Source organism: Sus scrofa, chromosome 14 (genome assembly GCF_054392235.1).
Source record: "Sus scrofa isolate SSC_HxYL_T2T_F1_AM1 chromosome 14, Sscrofa_HxYL_maternal_Yorkshire_Landrace_v2.0, whole genome shotgun sequence".
Classification (NCBI taxonomy): Eukaryota; Metazoa; Chordata; class Mammalia; order Artiodactyla; family Suidae; genus Sus; species Sus scrofa.
This window is the reverse complement of record NC_139396.1, coordinates 138,002,867-138,018,794: the sequence shown is the minus strand read 5'-3', so window position 1 is coordinate 138,018,794 and position 15,928 is coordinate 138,002,867. Positions and strand designations below refer to the sequence as shown.

The window sequence follows — 15,928 nt, the reverse complement described above, 5'->3', positions numbered from 1 at the left end:
CCAAAGGACTTCATAAAAAACGTGTTCTGTTGTGCACAAAACACTTCTAAGCAAGATGAGATGCAAGAATAACTTCCTCCTTTTTGCGAGCCTGAAAAACCAAGGCCCCAAAATTCCACTGAGAGCCAATACCTCTCAATGAGCTATCCATACAGTAGAAATTACACAATTATGACTCTCACCTGCAACATCCACAGAAATCAATTTTCTAAGGACAAACTTCTTCAAAAATTCCTTAAAAAAAAAATTTAGCAAGGAAGGCTGATTAAATCAATGGAGTTTATGGTCTAAACAAGAGCTAAAACATAAGCAGAAAATTCTTAAGGATATCTCACTGCATTTCAGTGGTGTTCTCTTAATTAATGGTTACAGCCGAAGGAAATAAACAGAGCAATAGGACAGAGAAGGAAAGAACAGGATGTACTTGAAGTAAGATGGCCAAGGCAGTTTCCTCTAAAGAAGAAGTATTTTACCTCGAACCTAAAGGTCAAAAAGGACTTTGCCCTTTGCCATGTTGATACTCATTGTGACTCAAGTGTGGGCTACTTGTGAGCATCATGTTCCTAAATCATTACACTAACAAATCCTTGAATTCCACTAGTGGAACTTGTTTCCCAGGAGATACACTCCAAGAAACCTTCTTTTAATGTTTTCCCATCAGAGATAATGACGGCTGGTGTTTAATATATTTTCCTTTAGATCTTTAAATGAACACCTTTCAAAGTTTTTTTAGACCTATATTCAGAGGAGGATAGGATTAAATTTCAGTAAATGTCTTTTTAGCATATATTATTCTGCGCTACACTTTTGGGTCTACTGATTCAATATACTTCGTACTAAATGTTTCCTTTTACAAATATTTTAGTTTTATTTATTTATACATAATCCCATGTGCCTAAATTCTAAATAAATGCATAAATGTGAAATACACATGTATTTTCTTTTCCTTATTTGCTTGGACCTTCCTTCTCCCTTCAACCCATATCACCCCCACACTGACACATGAAATAACCAGGTTAAAAATCTGGTAGGTGTTCTCCCACCTTTTCCTTTGAATTCCATATATTCTATATAGGTTTACTAGTGTCATCATCATCATAATAACTAATATGTCTCAGCTTCTTTCTAAATAGCAAGCATTATACATGTACTAACTCATTTAATCTTCACAAAAATCCTGTGACATGTGCATTTTTATCACCCTAATTTTACAAAGAATGAAACTGAAGTCAAAAGAAGTAACAGCATTCACAGCTATTCAACTAGTAAATATACAGATAGAGGGATTTGTTTATTTTCCTTTGTTTTGCTTTTACGGTTTGGTTTTTATTTCTTAGCAAAATAGGATCCTCTTACAGATGTTCATGCATCTTGCTTTTTAATCACTCAAAAATACGTGCTGGAAATCAGGTGGAATAGCTCTAATTCATTCTCCTTGAAGGAGGCGTGATAGCCTACAACGTGGGTGAATCACCATATACGCAACTCCTCCTCTCTGATGGGCAGGCACTTGGTTTCAACATTTTTGCCACTCTGAAACATGCTGCAATAAACACTTCATACATGTGTCCTTCTGCACTTGTGCTTTTATTTCTGTTGGGATGGATTCCCAGGAGTTGAATATCTGGCTCAAAAGATGTATATATTTTTAACTTTTATAGATATTGTTAGATTGCTTTCCAAAATGGCTGTAACACTTTACATTTCCATACCGCCTGCAATAGTTTTCTTTAATAGAAAACTATCCTTGCGGATTCAGGATAAACCCCCTCTTTGGTCATACTGGATGATTCTTTTAATGCACTGTTGAATTTGGTTTGCTTGGGATGCTGCATACACATTCATAAGTGACCTAAGTGTACAGCTTTCTTTTTGGTTCTATTTTAATATCAAGATTTCTGCTAGTTTTTTAAAATGAGCAGAGTATCCTTCTGTTCACTCATTCATCCACTCACCCACTTATTCATTCACTTGGTGAACATGCATTGAGGACCCATCTATGACAGGTACTGTAAAAGAAGAATAAGTTGTAAAGAAGAATAAGATGCATTCCCTAGCCTCAAGTTCACCTCTAGAAGGTGACTCCACATAAAACGGCTAATCAAGGAACAGACACAACCAATAATCTGAGACATGCACAGGGTGTTATGAGAGAAACACTGGGAGGTTAATAGGATGGTGGTACACATCTTATCTAAGCAGGTAATATTTGGGATTTACATAATTTGTGAGAGCTACCTCTTCCTTCTTGTTCTCCAGTCATCCCAACCAAGAACTCACTTACACCAAGCTGCCTCCCAGGTCTGGACTGTTTATTCATTATCACAGCAGAAGGCATGGGGTATGTCAGTATAGTAATGCCAATCAATAATACCCCAAAAAATACACTGTGCACAAGAAGCACTTTTCTAAATTTGCAAAAAAATAAAATAAAATAAAATTACATAGCCTGAGAATGATCTGATTCTTAAAAGTTTGAAGGAACTCAATTCTAAAATTCTTAGGCCCCAAATGACTGCTTTGGAGCTAATTCTCTCAACTTTTTTGATGGCTTCTATGATTATCCATCTTTCTATAGTTTCTGCTTCTCCTTGCATCGAGCCTTGATGTGTGTACATATTTTGGAGAAAATTATCTATTTCAACCAATTTTTTAAATGTATGCAACTAGAGTGGTTCAAAGTATTTTCACATAATTTTGTTGTTTTATTATTTTTAATTGCTATCACCCACTTTGTGTGGAAAGAAAACGGCCCAATGTAAGGATACGTACAGACTCAGTAATGAATGGCTTACATCATTGGTTGGGAGTCTAGAAGGAACAGAATTAGAAAATCTGTGACAAGGAAATCTGGAGAAGAGGCATGTGGATATATCTGAAATGAAAAGAAATTGTGTATTGTGTTCCTTCTTCTGTTAGGGAACCACTGACTGAAACCACCCATCTTGACCAGGCACAATAATAACTGCTTGCATCAGCTGTTTCACAACAGAAGACCCTGAGAAGGAACATGGTGCCGCTCAGAAAGCCAACAGGGAGTATTCGTGAGGGGCCAAAAAGAGGGAGGAGATGACCAACCTCCCAGAATCCTCAGCACTGGAATCCATCTTGGCAAAGAGGTACCTGTGCCACCAGGAAAGACCCTAAGTCAGGCCACACATGGGCCAAACAAGATGATTGGCCAGCGACAACCTGGAAACTAACCTCATTCCCACAAAATCTGAGGCTGCCAGCCTCATGGCAGAGCAGTTCTCCTGGCTTCCCTTACCCTACTGCTCTCCTCCCAGACACCCCTTCCCAATAGACTCTTTTGCATTGTCAGCACGTGTGTCTCCTCCAACAATTCATTTCCAAGTGTTAGTCAAAAGCCCATTCTCAGGCCCTGGAATGGGTTCCCCCTTCCTGCAACACTTCCATCATTTCTTTGACCTGTATCTTTAGAATCCTTAAAAATGGCTAGCAAATAGCCTTTTAAGGTACCCCCACTAGCAACCGAAATGAATAAGTTAGGAATAAATGTGAAACCTAAATAAGGTACCCATTACTGGATCTGTTACTTATTTGATTTTTTAAAGAAAGGCACAATCTTAGCCTAAAATTTAGCCTTTCTATGGACATGATCACCTTCTTTGGGGCCAGTGAAATGAATAGACTGAAAATACTTTGAACGGTATCATCAGCGTTCAGAATACCAAGCAGCACATCAGAGAAAAGAAAAAAATTGCTTGTTCAATCAATTCAAGAAATACTATTGCAAGAATAATCCTTTGCACAGGCAGAATAATGCTCCAGAGAAAGGATGCAGCCAAGGGTATTTGGTGGGGGGGGGGGGGCAGCCAGCTAGCAAGGTCCATCTTTCTGCAGAGTGCACAAAATTAAATGTGCTTCCGGATTCTTGAAGCTGGGAGTGATAGGAACCCATCATGATACCAAGAAGACCAAGAGTATTTCACTTAAATGACAATGACAACTTTAAAGGTATTGAAACAAAGGGAGAAGACAACTCACAAAGCAATTTAGTTCTAAATGTTGGAACTCAATTTCTTTTGATAGAAATCATTCAAACCAATGTCGTATAGAGGTTCAAAATCCTGAAAGTTCATAAAACGTGTAGAGTGTTAAGTAGAAGCAAAACCCTTCGTAAATAAAACGTCCCCAGTTGAAAAGCATATATTAGAGAACATAAAATGCCAACTACAGGTCTGAAGCTTAATTAATTGATTACACTTTAGATACCTCAAACCAACTCATGAGATAAATCACATCCAAATATCTAAAGTATTATTACAGCCAGAGGGTTGGAGATCCTAGCATGTGGAGGCCTGCTTCAGAGGAGCCAAGAAAATGCTTACAAGTGCACTATGAGGCTGCAGACTCAGTTTATAACCTACTACCTTTTCTTTTTCTGTTAAAACAACCTGCCAATAGAAATAAGAGTGAGATAAAAATCAATAACACATGCTGGAAATCTGCAGCCATAGTCAAAACATCATATAGACTAAGGCAGGATGAGAAAGTAGGTCATTGAATTTGGAATCCTTTAACTCGCATTTGATGAAATATCCTTACGATAAACTTTTCAAAAAGTTTTTTTTACTCTATCTCAAGGGTCTGAATGCTGACAATGCCTTTACCTCTTTAACAAAACTGGAACACTCTCTGAAAAAAAAAATGAAAATAAAAAATTCCACGTGTCCAGGCATGTGGAATTTTAAGTTTTCTCTATTTTTCCTGCTTTCTTATTTTATCCTCTATCTCGAATTTAGTGAGGAGATCTGTTTTTTGTTTTGTTTTGTTTTTTTGTCTTTTTGCCTTTTCTAGGGCCACTCCCCCAGCATATGGAGTTCCCAGGCTAGAGGTCTAATCGGAGCTGTAGCCACCAGCCTACACCAGAGCCACAGCAACTTGGGATCTGAGCCACATCTTCAACCTACACCACAGCTCACGGTAACGCCGGATCATTAACCCACCGAGCAAGGCCAGGGATCAAACCTGAAACCTCATGGTTCCTAGTCGGATTCGTTAACCACTGAGCCACGATGGGAACTCCAGAGGAGATCTGTTTTTAATAGCATATTACGTTATGGTATAAAATAAGGGATATAGTACCTGCCTCGGAGAGCTATTATGAGGATAAAAGTGAAAATATATATATTGGTGCCATCATATAAGTACCTAGTACATCATAATTTAATCATTCAAAAAATGTTAATAGATTGTCATGAGAGGTTACCATTATGTGATATTACATAACATTGGCACTTAACAAATCAATTTGATTTTTTGTGGATCAAACTATATCCTATAGGAAAACAGTGATCCATGGTACACTTCTTTTATTATAACACAAAAGGTTTATAATTTGTGTATGTCCCCTTGAAGCCTCTCTCCAGGGTTCCACTCTGTTAAAGATGATCTGTATAAGAAACTTCAAATGAATATTAAAAATACAGAAGCTTCATTTTATTATGACGTACCTATTCAGTGAACAATATTTCTTTGATCAACTTTTTCTATCCTGACTTATTTTAAGCCCTTGAAAACACATTCATATTCATTTCTTGGAAGCTCTGTCTAGAAGAGCTTTGCTTGACACTGTTACAGGTAAATAAGTAGAGTGCTAAGAAACTTCTAGGTAAGGCTTCATAGTGAAAAATGCTTTTTGGCAGATAAGACGTCTGGGAGGTAATAGCCAGATGTTTAATATTTAGAATGAAAAAGAAGGGGTCCTAAAATAAGCCAAGTGCACAATGTGCCAAATGTTCCCAAGATTTAATAATTAATGAGAAGTGACTTTACCTAGAATTTGCAAAAGTCTAGAAAAGAGTAAATGCAGCGAACCAAACTCGTAATGACATTCCCAGTGCTTCTCGATTTACCTGAATAATAAAGTTTCCCTGCAGCAGGGGAAAAACCACGAAGATTAAAAATAATGAAACACTATAGTAGATTGTCTTATGGTTCCATGAATGTTTGCTTCCTCTCCCTGTTCCCACCACCTCCTTGGGAGGTGCCCATGCTGGTGCCCGTGCTGGTGAAGGCGGGCCCAGATGTGTGACTTGCCATAGCCAATATGATGTCAGAGAACATTAGGTAGTAGAGAGCCATGAAATGTGCTCGTGTGGTTGGGTCTGTCCTTAATATTCCTTCCTTTCCCCATGAGAACACTGTTCATTCTGGAGAATGAGACACATGGAGAACAAAACTGGGCCCAGTTCACAGTCCCAAGCCACGCCCGGGCAGGCTCAGCCTAGGTCGACCGACCTCAGTCAACTGCAGTTGTGTGAGGAATAAGTGCTAATTTTGCCTACTGGTGAGTTTCAGTGGTTGTTTATTATGCAGCAATATTATAGTACCTGTTGACTGAGACAAAACACATAAGAAAAGGTCTGGGATTCTCAGCCACGCAATTCTGGCACTAAAAAGGGACCTTCTTTCTCATTTGCAAATGCCAAGTTAAATGAACAAAATGTCATGTAGGGCTTTCAGCATCTTAGATTTCACCTTTTTTTTTTTCCCTCTAAATTGAAAAAACCAGAAAGCAAATGTTGACACTGTTTTTGCAGCCCACAAGGAAAAAGAAACCAGGCCAGAAGTCACTCACAGCTAAAATTGCCAAGGATAATTCAGATAACATTGTCCTTCATGGCAACATATTTCAAATGGATTTAAACGAGGGCAGATCCACAGTGATAAAGAAATTGTTGAATAAGAATTTAATGTAGATACCTCAAAGTTAGTCTTTGACTAGTTGATTCAATGTCTAACTATGCTTTCCATTCATTCTTTCAAAAAATATTTGAGTACCTATTTCCTAAGTAACATGAAGCTCAAAACTGAAGAAGACTTGCCTTCAAGGAGCTTGTAAATAGTATGAGACAGGACACAGAAATGCAATGACAGTAATAGCATCAGATTTCTTCAACTGCCAGAGAGGGGAGCAAAATACAGAGGGTAATTAGAAAACACTTTTATAAAGCTCCTTGGAAAAATGTAGGCTTTTATTGGTCCCTGAAGGAAGGGCAAGTTTTTTTTTAATATTTTTTTCATCAAGACACTAAAGTAACACATATTCATTTCAGAAAATTTGACAACTACAAAAAGCACAAAAGGGGAAATTAAAACTATCTGTATCCCTACCACCCACAGATAACCAGCATTCATAGAGTGGTATATCTCCTTCCACTCTTCTCTCTGTTTAAAAAAAAAAAGAGCTCCCATCACGGTGCAGCAGAAACAAATCCAACTATGAACCATGAGGTTACAGGTTTAATCCCTGGCCTCCCTCAGTGGGTTAAGGATCCAGCGTTGCCCTGAGCTGTGATGTAGGTCGAAGACACGGCTCGGGTCCCTTGTTGCTGTGGCTATGGTGTAGGCCAGCAGCTGTAGCATCTGATTCAACCCCTAGCCTGGGAACCTCCGTATGCCACTGATGTGGCCCTAAAAAGCCAAAAAAAAAAAAAAAAAAAAAAAGGCAACCAGGCTTCTGCTTTTTCTTCTTGCCTGATTCTCAGGTAGTAATTTTTCTTCATCACTGTAGGTGAAACAATACACACACACACACACACACACACACACACACACACACACACACAGCTTTCTCCCAGAGCAAGTTGCTATGAGGTTCTCCTATCATTGATTTTGCCTGAAACACAGTCAATCTGCATATGCAGTTTATTCTTCAACGCCAGAAAATATTTTCCATTACATCTTTGATTTGGGGCTCAGTTCCTCCATCAGGAGACCAACAATCTGTAGGTTGGTTTCTATACCCTGTCCTTATGTCTTCCCTTCTCTTTGATAATTTTTATCTTTTTTTCCCACCTGCAACCTAAGAGAACTACTCAAGTTTGCACTCCGCTAATTCCATTTTCCACATCAATTCTGTTCTTTATTTACTTCAATGTGATTTTAAATCTGCCATTGCTTGCTTTTTTTTTTTTTGGTCATACCCATGGCATGCAGAATTTCCCAGGGCCAGGATCAAACCCATGCCACAGCAGTGACCCAGGCCGCTGCAGTGACAACACCAGATCCTTAACTTGCTAGGCCGCCAAAGAACTTTAATTGTTCCTTATTTTATCCATCACTTCCTTCATGGTTTATCTTAGAAGTAATATCATCTTGGACATTATATCCCAGATGATACTGTCTAACTCTCTCCTACTGGGGTCACTCTATTTCTGAACACAACAACAGAAAGCCTAGCATCTTCATTCTGTGCTAGGAAGGCCAACATCCCACCTATCATCTCCAAGAATTCTTAGAGGAATTATATTTCTCCTATCTATTGTGGCTTCAGTTTCCTGTTTCCATAGAATTATGGACTCTGGATTAGGACCTGTCTCTTGAACATACTACCACTTTTTCTAGAATGTGTTACCTCACACACCTCACCACCCCATGCCCACCCCTACAAAGTTGCAATCCCACCACAGGGTTGATGTAGCAGACTGTCACCAAAGGTTTCAGGTATAGAGCACAGTGAAGAACTTAAAATAATCTAATAGATGTTCCTATTCTATGCAATTCCTCCATCATTGCTGCCCTGGGAACTGGTCATCTCTTCTGGAAGAACCCAGCCCATGACCTTGGGGTTGATGTTCTCCGCTCTCCTCTCTCATCCCCTCCTATCTCCCCCCCATTTCCTGCTCACCACCACCCCTCTCGATCCCAGCTGCCATCACTTTTCTTACCTTCACTCTGGTTCATTGGGACTCACTTTTCAAATCTATGCAAATATTAAAGCATTATGCTATAAAGACAATTCATATCACTAGAGGAAACCTGGCACTGATTTTTGTACCTTTATAACCTCTGAAGGAAACCAAACCTTTTCTCTGCATTTTCTTCTATTAAGTTGAACCTTAAGAAATCACTAAGAGTCAACTGTTCTTTACTTACAAAAATGGCAGCTTCAGAGCATCCAACCTAAATATCTTGCTCTAGAGGGATTTTCAATCAGGCTCTTACCCTGGGGCTTTTAAGGGTCCATTCTCTTTCTTCGGTTCTAAGATGTATTTTTTTCCCTAGGCCCCATTCAGCTGCTTCTCCCCGACTCATCCGTGAACAAGGCAGGATTTACAGCAACTTAGGCACAGCACTACTAAGCTGAGTCCAACTCTTAGTCCCCAGGGTGGTGTTGGAATCCCCTTTCAGATCTATAGCTGGAAACAGTGATGTGCAGAGCCCTGTTCACTTTCCAATCTCTCTTTCTTAATTTAAAGATAGTGCAAGATTCCCAGGCCCAAAGGCCTAGCCCCTGTCACTCAGAGCCATTGTAGCCTATGGAAAACTGCAATTCCTAGTCTGCTCCATTCTCACAGAGATTCTCTCTGCCCTGTCACATCCCTAAACCACCATCCTCAGAATGCACTGAGCCAAGACCAGTTCCCCCATGGCCCACCCAACTTGGCTGGGTTTGCCATATTTGCCCATCTAGCTAGGCAGAGCAAATAGCTGACTGGCAGGAAGGTGGGCTGACACCTGGTCAGCCCATAGCGTGCAGACCTGGAGTCAGGGAAGAGAGTCCAGGGAAGAGAATCCTGACATATTTTTCTAGCTCTCCTCGGGTCATCTCTTTTTTTTTTTGTTTTGTTTTGTTTTTGTTTTTGTTTTGTTTTTTTGGTTTTTGGTTTTTGGTTTTTGGTTTTTTTTTTTTTGCTTTTAAGCACCGCATTCAAGGCACATGGAGATTCCCAGGCTAGGAGTTGAATCAGAGCTGTAGCTGCTGGCCACAGCCACAGCAATGCAGGATCCAAGCCACATCTGCAACCTACACCACAGCTCACAGCAATGCTGGATCCTTAACCCACTGAGCAAGGCCAGGGATTGAAACTGCATCCTCATGGATTCTAGTCAGATGCCTTAACCACTGAGCCACAACGGGAACTCTGGGTCTTCTCTTTTACGAAGCAAATTCAAGGGATTGTGAGTTGAAGTCCAGGTAGATTTTCCTCAATTCATCTCTGTTGGCTTTAAAATTATCATCCAATCTCTTTTTTTCTATTTTAGCATGACGCTTTATGTCCGACTGAGCATTTGATGCTGTTAAAAGTTTTCATCTAGGGAGTTCCTCTCATGGCTCACCAGTAACAAATCCGACAAGCATCCAGAGGATGAGGGCTCCATCCCTTGGCTTTGCTCAATGGGTTAGGATCCAGTGTTGCCACAAGCTGTGGTATAGGTCACAGACACAGTTCGGATCTGGCATTGCTGCGCTGTGGTGTAGGCTGGCAGCTGTAGCTCCAATTAGACCCCTACAGCCTGGGAACTTCCATATGCTACAGATGCAGCCCTAAAGAGAAAAAAAAAAAAAGTTTTCATCTATGTCTGTACTTTATGACATGTAAAAAAAAAAAAAGTTGAAAATAGCTACATTCAAATGCCACTTTGAACAAAAATTCTGGGCTGTGTATCAACAAATTTATGTATTTACTTGCTTATATATGAAACATTCCATAGCACTTACCATGTGCCAGAGATGGTTTGAAATACTTTGCAGATATCACCTCTTTTAATTCTCACAACCACCCTGTGAGGTATGCCCCCAATCCTTTCCCTCTGCACACAGATGAAACTTAGGTCAAGCCATGTAAATAACTTTGCATTCTGTTTTTATCAGATTCATACCATGACAATATTCCCCATTTCAAAAATGTTTTTCAAGCACATGATTTTAACGGTACCTAGCAAATTTGCACAATTTATTTTGAAGAATTTTCTTATATAAAATCTTTGCATTCTTATTTTTTCACATACTCAGTTTTTACAAAAGAAATTGTTAGGTCAAAAGGATAAATTTGGAATGACTCACTCTAGAAGTAAATGAAAATATCAGTTTCATGACACCTTCCCAGCCCCTGGTATTATTCCTCAACTCCCTAGAAACAGAATGCATGAACGGGAACTTTCAATTTGTGGGCACGAGGGTGTGTGTGTGTGTGTGTGTGTGTGTGTGTGTGTGTGTGTGTGTGTGTGAGAGAGAGAGAGAGAGAGAGAGTAAAGAAAGAAGTACAGGAAGGTGTCAAAAAGACATACATATTTTTAGTAAGAAGTCCAGAGGTGACACGAGTTGCTGTAACAACTGATATATGCTGTCAGGAATTAAATAAGAGAAAAATTGTAGTTGATAAATAATATTTTAAGAACTTGTTTCTCAGGATTGCTTTGGCAATTCTGGGTCTTTTGCGGTTCCATATAAATTTGTGGATTGTTTGTTCTAGTTCTATAAAAAATATCATGGGTGATTTGATAGGGATTGCATTGAATCTGTAGATTGCTTTGGGTAGTATGGCCATTTTTACAATACTAATTTTTCCAATCCAGGAACATGGAATATCTTTCCATTTCTTTACGTCTTCTTTAATTTACTTGATTAATGTTCTTTAGTTCTTGGCATATAAATCCTTTACATCCTTGGTCAGTTGTATTCTCAGGTATTTGATTTTTGGGGGTGCAGTTTTAAAAGGTATTGTATTTTTGTATTCCTTTTCTAATATTTCATTGTTAGTATACAGAAATGTGACTGATTTCTGAATGTTAATCTTATATCCTGCTACTTTGCTGAATTTGTTAATCAGTTCAAGCAGTTTTTGGGTTGAGTCTGTAGGGTTTTCTATATATAGTATCATGTCATCTGCATACAGTGATACTTTTATCTCTTCTCTTCCTATTTGGATGCCTTTTATTTCTTTTGTTTGTCTGATTGCTTTGGCTAGGACTTCTAAAACTATGTTGAATAGCAGTGGTGAAAGTGGGCATCCCTGTCTTGTTCCAGATTTTAGTGCGAAGGCTTTTAATTTTCTCCATTGAGTATTACATTTGCTGTGGGTTTGTTATAAACGGCTTTGATTATGTTCCCTCTACACCCACTTTGGTGAGAATTTTTATCATAAATGGATGTTGGACTTTGTCAAATGCTTTTTCTGCGTCTATTGAGATGATCATATGGTTTTTTACTTTTCTTTTGTTAATGTGGTGTATGATGTTGATTGATTAGCATATGTTGAACCATCCTTGTGAACCTGGGATGAATGCCACCTGCTCATGGTGTACGATCTTTTTGATATGTTGTTGGATTCAGTTGGCTAGAATTTTGTTGAGAATTTTTGCATCTCAAAAATTGCAATTTTTTCATCAAAAATATTGGCCAATGGTTTTCTTTTTTGGTAGTATGTTTGTCTGGTTTTGGAATTAGGGTGATGATGGCATCATAGAATGTCTTTGGGAGTGTTCCTTCTTCCTCAACCTTTTGAAAAGGTTTAAGGAGGATGGGCACCAGATCCTCTTTGTATGTTTGGTAGAATTCGCCTGTGAAGCCATCTGGTCCTGGGCTTTTATTTGTAGGAGTGTTTTTATGACATCTTCAATTTCATTTTTAATGATCAATCTGTTCAGTTGGTCTATTTCTTCTTGATTCAGTTTTGGCAGGATGTAAGATTCCAGAAAGTTGTCCATTTCTTCCAGATTGTCCAATTTGTTGGCATATAATTGTTTATAGTATTCTCTTATGGTTTTTTGTATTTCTGCAGTATCTGTCGTGATTTCTCCTTTTTCATTTCTAATTTTGTTTATTTGGGTTTTTTTCTCTCCTCTTCTTGGTGACTCTAGCCAGAGGTTTGTCAATTTGTTTACCTTTTCAAAGAACCAGCTCTTGGTTTTATTAATTTTCTCTATTGTTTTTTGAATCTCTATTTTATTGATTTCCTCTTTGATCTTTATGATTTCCTTCCTTCTGCTGACTTTAGATTTTATTTGTTCTTTTTCTAATTCATCTAGGTGGTGGGTTAGGTTGTCAATTTGAGATTTTTCTTCTTTTTTGAGGAAGACCTGTATTGCTATGAATTTCCCTCTGAGCACTGCTTTTGTGGCATCCCATGGATTTTGAAAGGTTGTGCCTGCATTCTCATTTGTCTCAAGGTATTTTTTAATTTTCTTCTTGATTTCCTCATTGACCATTGGTTTTTTAGTAGCATGTTGTTTATTCTCCATGTAGTAGGTTTTTTCTCATTTCTTTCCCTGTGGTTGATTTCTAGTTTCATATCATTATGGTCAGAGAAGGTACTTGAAATAATTTCTATACTCCTAAATTTGTTGAGGCTAGCTTTGTGCCACAATATGTGATCAATTCTTGAAAATGAGAAACAAAAACTAAGCAGGAGGGATAACTCTTCTAGACTTCAAGCAATATTACAAAGCCACAGTCATCAAAACAGTGTGGTACTGGTATCAAAACAGATAGACAGACCAATGGAACAGAATAGAGAACCCAGAAAAAAAACATGACATCTATGGTCAATTAATCTTTGACAAAAGAGGCAAGAACATAAATGGAAAAAAGAAAGTCTATTCAGCAAGCATTGCTGGGAAACCTGGACAGCTGCATGCAAAGCAATGAAACTAGAACACATCCTCACACCATGCACAAAAATAAACTCAAAATGGATGAAAGACTTAAATATAAGACAGGACACCATCAAACTCCTGGAAGAGAACATAGGTGAAACATTCCCTGACATCAACCTTATGAATATTTTCTCAGGTCAGTCTCCCAAAGCAACAGAAATAAAAACAAAAATAAACCAATGGGACCTAATCAAACGGACAAGATTTTGCACAGCAAAGGAAACCAAAAAGACAACTTATAGAATGGGAGAAAATCATTTCAAATGATGCAACAGACAAGGGCTTAATCTCTAGAATATACAAGCAACTTATAGAACTCAACAGCAAAAAAGCCAACAACCCAATGGAAAAATGGGCAAAAGACCTGCATAGACATTTCTCTAAGGAAGATATACAGATGGCCAACAAACACATGAAAAAATGCTCAACATCCCTGATTATTAGAGAAATGCAAATCAAAACTACCATGAGATACCACCTCACATTAATAAGTCCACAAATAACAAATGCTGGAGAAGGTGTGGAGAAAAGGGTACCCTCCTGCACTGTTGGTGGGAATGTAAGCTGGTACAGCCACTGTGGAGAACAGTTTGGAGCTACCTGAGAAATCTATACATAGAACTTCCATATGACCCCACAATCCCACTCTTGGGCATATTTCCAGACAAAACTTTCCTTAAAAAAGATACATGCACCCACATGTTCATTGCAGCTCTGTTCACAATAGCCAAGACATGGAAAAAACCTAAATGTCTATCGACAGATGATTGCATTAGGAAGATGTGGTATATATACACAATGGAATACTACTCAGCCATAAAAAAAAGAATGACATGATGCCATTTGCAGCAACATGGATGGAACTAGAGACTCTCATACTGAGTGAAATGAGTCAGAAAGAGAAAGACAAATACCAAATGATATCACTTATAACTGGAATCTAATATATAGCACAAATGAACCTTTCCACAGAAAAGAAAATCATGGACTTGGGCAACAGATTTATGGCTGCCTGGTGGGAAGGGGAGGGAGCAGCAGAGATCGGGAGCTTGGAGTTAATGGATGCAAACTATTGCTTTTGGAATGGAGTTACAAGGAGATGCTGCTGTGTAGCACTGAGAACTATATCTAGATACTTACCTCACAACACAACAATGGAAGGAAAAATTATGTATACATGTATGTGTAACTTGGTCCCCATGCTGTACAGTGGAAAATAATTAATTAATCAACTTAAAACAAAAAAGAACTCGCAGTTAAATTATTTAGGTTAGACATAATGCAACCTTGTGCAGTTAAATATCAGAAAAACAATTACCAGCAAAACTTGGTACCAGTATCTTTCCTTTACAAGGAAAGAGAAATATGCAATCCTTCATCAAATCAGTGGCAGCACTCTTTTTATCATTCACCATCTATTTGTTCAACAAACAGTTTTTCAGGGCCTACTATATACCAGCATGCTGGAAATTATGAAAAAAATTTCTCTGGAAATGCTTCCAAGAGCTCACTATAAAGTAGGGAAAACAAAGGTACAAATGAATAATTACAGTAGAAGATGATAAGTGCCATTCCAGAAATATCAACAAACCCATGAAGTAGGAAGGGACTAGCTCTGCCTAGGAAGTCAAAACAGGTGTGACCCCAGAGATAAGCATTTGAGGTGGGTATTGAAGTATGAATAGGAGTTTTCCATACAGAGAAGGTAAAGAAGGACTTTCCAGGGAGAACAAAGAGCTCAGACTCTGTCCCTTGAGTCAGAATGTACCAGCTGCTCTGTCTTGCATGGCTACAGGTAAATACCAAAATACTGATGCACTCTATCCACAGGATGGACAGGCAGGAACTGGGGACTAGCATCCATGAGTTAGTCCCCTCCAGCCCTTCACAGTCTCATTCTCCCTCACTCTCATATGCTGTAGATATGTTCATCTCCACAGGTGCTATGATACTAAAAATGTTAGGAAGCACTGGCCCAGGTTGCTGACAGACAACAGATGTTTGTAAGGCTGGGAGTAATAATAAGACCACCCTGGAATTTTTAACAATGCTGGTAGTGTGATGGCAGAAAGGAGTGGAGAGAGATTGATTCTCAGGAAGGAGAAGTAGGAGGATGCAACAGATTTTATGCTCAGATATATTTGCTGTCTCACCAGGTAGGGTCCCTCCCTTAACAGGATCACACTTCTGCCCAGAAATGTGCGGCTTGGTCATGTGACTTGCTTTGGCTAGTGGAATATAAATGGACAGACCCCGTGCCCTTCCCTTGCCAGCTAAGCTCTGAGAGCATCGCAAAGGGGATATTACATTGTTTCCCCACTGTAAGAGGCCAGCACTTCCCAACAGAGTCAGTCTGGAGTGAAGAGGATATGAAGCAGGCTGTGGCTGCCCTCAAAGGCCACCAATGTGAACAAAAAATAGATCTCTGTTGTATAAACCTCTAAGACTTGAAGGTTATTTGTTAGGACTTAATCTGACTGATACAGAGACTAACAGACTAGCCAAGCCAGAGCGTATGAAT

General features: G+C 38.9%; 1 protein-coding gene across 5 annotated transcripts in view; it reads right to left on the bottom strand.

The window, feature by feature from the left end:
• The window catches only part of CFAP58 (cilia and flagella associated protein 58), a 135,004-nt gene that overhangs the window by 73,183 nt on the left and 45,893 nt on the right, over positions 1-15,928 (bottom strand). The gene's annotated exons all lie outside the window — the stretch shown is intronic.